Below are 5,604 nucleotides of genomic sequence, written 5' to 3'. Positions count from 1 at the left end.
AGCTAATCAAGAAGGAGGACCCTAGGTAAGATGTTCAATCTTCATTCAGAAAGGCAAATGAGGTGGACATCAGAAGAGGGAGAAAACAGGGAACAGGACAGGAGCCTACCACATAGGACCTCTGAAAGACTCCACCCAGCAGGGTATCAAAACATATGCCAAGATGCATAACCAAACTTTGGGCAGAGTGCAGGAAATCTTATGAAAGAAGGGGAAGATAGAAAGATCTGGAGGGAACAGGAGTGCCACAAGGGGAGCAACACAACCAAAAATTCTGGGCACAGGGGTCTTTTCTGAGACTGATAACCCATCCAAGGACCATGCATGGAGATAACCTAGGACCCTTGCACAGATGTAGCCCATGGCAGTTCAGTGTCCAAGTGGGTTCCCCAATAATAGGAACAGGGACTGTCTCTGAAATGAACTCAGTGGCTGGTTCTTTGATCATCTCCACTTGAGGGAGGAGCAGCCTTACCAGGCCACAGAGGAAGACAAAGAAGCCACTCCTGATGAGACCTGATAGACTATGGTCAGATGGAAGGGGAGAAGGACCCACCTTCATTGGACTGGGGGAGGGGCATAGGAGAAGAATAGGAAGGGAGGGTAGGATTAGGAGAGGGGGAGGGAGCTACAGCTGAAATACAAAGTGAACAAACTGTAACTAATAAAAAATGAGAAAAAAGAAGGTAATGATAATTACCCTTATTTAATCATTATATATTGCATATATTTATTATTACACTGTATTCCATAAATATGTATAATTGCAATGTTTCAATTTAAAACATATAAATATGTGAAAAAATAAAAGTAAAAATTAACCAACTCAATACAAAAATGAATAAAGATTTCAACATATATGTATCACCAAGAATGATATAAAAATGGCCATGAAGATTTGAAAATATGTTTAAGAAAATTCATCATTGGGATAATGGAAAAGAAACCACAGTATGCCATGCCCACTAGAAAGGCATAGGACAGGGGTTCTCAACTGTGGGTAATGACCCCCTTGAAAGTTGCAGATTAGATATGCTGTATATGAGATATTTACATTATGATTCATAACAGTAGCAAAATTAGTTATGAAGTAGCAACAAAATAATTTTATGGTTTGGGTCACCACAACATGAGGAACTGTATTAACGGGTCACAGCATTAGGAAGGCTGAGAACCACTGGCAAAGAGTAAAAGCACAAACATTACCCAGTGCTAGGATGTCGGGCATTTAGAACCTTCACACATGGCCATAGAAAAATTGAGCCATGTTCCTCAAAAAATGACTAGAAAAGAATTACTTAAAGCAGTCAGCATGTGGAAAGAACTCAAATATCCAAACTTCAAAATATTCACAAGGCAGGACAGTGCTCAGCATGTGACCACATGTGCAGATCTTAGGAACATTGTGTGGGAGGAACCACAGACCCCAGGGCAATCTGTGTGAGCCCATTCAGGTGAGTCTGTAAAGTATACCAAGGGAAGCTGCAGGGGCAAAAACCAGAACAAAGGTCTCCTCTGGGTAGAAGAGAGCCTGGCATGCGGACCTGTGAGAAATGTGGGTCTTACACACACAGCCTCGGTGCTTTCGTAAACAGCTCCCTCTGTTAGTCAAATTTTCATTGTATGACAAAACCCCTGAGACAACACCTTAGGGAAGATTTATTTTGCCTCACAGTTTTGAAGGTTTTGGTCCATAATCACATGACCTGGTTGCACAGGTCATCATGGTGACAGAAGTGAGTAGCTGAGGGAAACTGTCTGACCTATGGCAGCTAGAAGCAAAGAAAGAGAAAAGGGCCTGGGTTCCAATAACCCCTTGAAGGACATGACCCTAATGATCTAGTTCTTTTCATGCAGCCTCACACCTGAACAGCCTCCATGTCTCCCAGTGCTGCCACAATTTGGTGGCCAAGCCTTTCACTTATGACCTTTGGAGACATGTAAGATCCTAGTCATAAGGACTGAGTCTAAGGTTCAATGACAGAGTGCTTGCTTCATGTGCATGAGGTGCAATACACACAATTTGAGAGCTCAGCCTTCCAACAACACCAGGGAACAAACAACAAAAAACCCTGGTGGTTGATGAATGACCTAACCCTTCTCTCAAAGGGAGAGCTAGAACTCACAATCCTTTGAGTTCCTGAGCATGCGGAATTTTCCAGCTCCCCACAGACAAGGAAACTGTGTTATCCAGAACCTATTGTAAAGCAAAGACCAACTCTGTGTTGGGAGTCACTAGCCCAGAACTTTCCACCACGTGACCTTTGGACAACTCCCCAGCATGTGAGACACACTCCCCAGGGTGTGTCTTCAGATATACACAATGGACAGCTCCACTCAGCCAGAAAACTCAGGGTAGCTGACATCTCAACGCTGAGCAATGACTCACAGACCACTCCTAAACCAAACTGTCAGGGAAAACATGAGTCCCTGAGAACTGGTCTCTAAGGAAAAGGTTTTAGTCTGTCCCATTAAAAAGCAAAGCAATTGACATCTTTCCAAATGAAACCCCAGTGAGTGGGGAAAGCTTAGGAAAAGGCTCAAGGATGCACAAACCTTAGAAAATCAAGGTCAAACACCTGGACTCAAGCATCTAGAGTTCTGCTTTGCACTCCCCTCCTGACAGCGGCCAGGAGCACTACTGTACAGCAAGCAGTTGCATGACTGTGAGCAGTTGCTCAGGGCTCTGACCTCTGCATGACGAAGATGAAGACAGTGATTGCTGTGCTTCCTCTGCATGACCATGAGCAATAAAGAAGTGCCACACGGACTTCTATCACACTTCAGGGGCTCCACGGTGGTTTCCACTATTGTCTCTAGCCTGGAGTTCTATTCCCACGCGCTGAACACTATCTAGTGCCTTTACCCCTTCTTTCTGGATATGTAGTCTTTTTTTTTTTTTTTTTCTGGTGTGAGCACTATTCTACTTGTAAAATCTGTCATGTGGACTGAAGACCATCAAGGCAAGTTAAGTTCATTTAAATTTTACTGCAAGGGTAAAATAAGAATTCTGGGGAGAGTGAGATAAGTTACCAGGTGCAGCTCTAGCCAAAGTTGCTACCTTTGTGAAATGAGTATGAACTCCCCAGATTCTAGAACAAAGTGGGACTTCAGAAAACGTGTTCATAGCTGTTTTATTGTGCTTGCTCTGCAGGCATTATAGCATGCACTTTCACATTCATTCTTAGGCACATATCCTGGACACAATGTTCACCTCATATAAATCTGTGCATGTTCACACACACACACATACACACACACACACACACACACATTCACCTCTTAGTCCATTTGGACTATGAAAGGGGCAGGTGAAACCCAAAGCTGGCTCACTCAAATGCCTGGGCTGGGTTTTCAGGGCGCATGTCCGTTCTTGCAGTACTGATGTGAAGGAAGTCATTCACTCGCTAAGCCCGCCTGTTCAGAGGCTCTTGTTTGCAGAAGCTCATTCACAGCTGTGGAGAAATGACAGGCCAGTTGTCTGTTGTTGATCACTAATTTCAAGAGAAAACAAATCTTAGCATCTATTTATGTCTTAGTCACTGCCCTATCGCTATAAAGAGACACCACAACCAAGGAAACTCTTATAAAAGAAAGCACTTAACTGGGGAATTGCTTTCAGGGCTTTAGTCCATTCTCACCTTGGCAGGCAGCATGGTGGCACAGTGGAAGTTTAGCTGGGAGCTTCATCCTGAGACACAGGCAGAGAAAGAGAGCCTGGGCCTGGCGTGGGCTTTTCGCTTTTGAAATCTCAAAGCCCACCCCAAGTGACATTGTTCTTCAACAAGGCCACATCTCCTAATCCTTTCAAACAGTCTCCACTTCCTGGTGACTAAGCTCCCAAATACATGAGTCTGGGGGAGGGGACATTCTGCATCAAACCACCACAACTTATTTATGCAGATAATTTTAGATACATATTGCATGCCATAATTTGAGACACAGTGGTACACAGGGCAGACAGGGTTCTTGCTCCTCAGAAGCTGGTGGGCTAGTTTTCTTGCTCACTATGGACCATGAAGGGACACCACCCTAACAGGATTTCAGTGCCCTGCTGCTGCTTCACCTGGAAGACCTCACTTGGTCTTGTTTCATAGTTTGAAATTCTTTCTAAAGTTTAATACAGATCATGTTTGCATACTAGAGGGGAATGACATTCTGAGCATGCTTAAATTGAACTCACTCATTTATTCGGTGTTATGGAGCCCAGCTCTACTGCAGGCGCTGTGGATACTGGCAGCATACCAAAAAAAGGCAAGGTTTCATCCTTCATGTCCAGTTTCAATGAAATTCATAAAAATTATTTCATTGAAGAAGCCAGTGGTCTGGGGAGATGTTTGTGATAAGGTAACCTGAGTGAAGAGGAAGGAACCATTCATTCAAAGGTCAGAAAAAGGACTTTGTAAGCAGAGAAATAAACCCACAGGCCCCAAGTGCCTTAATGTGTCTCAAAACAGCAGAGAACTTTCTCTTCCCTTGAGCTCCTCAGGAATGCAAGCTCTGGAAAGTAGAGACCTTTCTTGTGCACTGTATATTCAGATGCTAGTTGCAGTCCCAGATGTGGGCACTGTCACTTCTACGAAGAGTCTCCTGTTTCAATGTTGTATAAAAATTACTCCCCAATTATCTCTAATTGGTTAACAAAGAAAGTGAAGAGCCAATACTGGGCAGAGGAAATAGAGGAAACAGACTGTTCCCAGTCTGGAGGATCTCAGGTAGGGACCAGAGGGGAAGAGGAAAAGGAGGAGAGAGGAAGGAGGCCTCAAGGAGAGTTCACCATGAAAACAGAGAGATGCAACAATAGGCCAAGGAAAGACTAAGATGGCTGGGAGGTAGCCAGACTAGCATAATTGGGTTACAGTAGATAAATCTCTTCCCAGTCACAGAGCTTAAAGCTTATCCAATAAATCTAATAGGTACCTATGTCATTACTTGGGAGCTAGGGTGGGCACTAAAATAAACAAAAAAAAAAAAAAAAAAACAATATTATTCTACAGCCTGTGCCATCAATGGCTTGACATGGTTCATATAAAAATCTGCTAAGCATAAGATATGCACTTGATAAATACTGGCTGGGTGACTGAGCTAAATACATATACTTAAAATACCATCAAGTCCATGGGACCTCTTTGTGGATGGCAGAAAAATTCTCCTTTCAATTAACAAGCACGTTTTAACAAAGAATTGGAAATCTTGATTACAAAGTACAGATATGCTTACTGAATCTGCTTTTAGCTTCCTCAGTTAAGAATCTTTTCCAAGATCATCCTGAGTGAGGTATCTCAGAAGCAGAAAGACACACAGGGTATATACTCATTCATGAGTGATATTAGACATATTATATAGGATAAACATACTAAAATCTGTACACCTAAAGACGCTAATCAAGAAGGAGGACTCTAGCTAAGAAGCTCAATCCTCATTCAGAAAGGCAAAGAGGATGGACATCAGAAGAGGGAGTAAATGGGGAATAGGACAGTAGCCTACCACAGAGGGCCTCTGAAAGGCTCTACCCTGCAGGGTATCAAAGCAGATGCTGAGACTCCTAGCCAAACTTTGGGCAGAGTGCAGGGAATCTTAGGAAAGAAGGGAGAGATAGAAAGA

The sequence above is a fragment of the Meriones unguiculatus genome, chromosome 3 (genome assembly GCF_030254825.1).
Source record: "Meriones unguiculatus strain TT.TT164.6M chromosome 3, Bangor_MerUng_6.1, whole genome shotgun sequence".
NCBI classification, from domain to species: Eukaryota; Metazoa; Chordata; class Mammalia; order Rodentia; family Muridae; genus Meriones; species Meriones unguiculatus.
The sequence above is the reverse complement of the archived record's forward strand: the minus strand, read 5'-3'. Positions refer to the sequence as shown.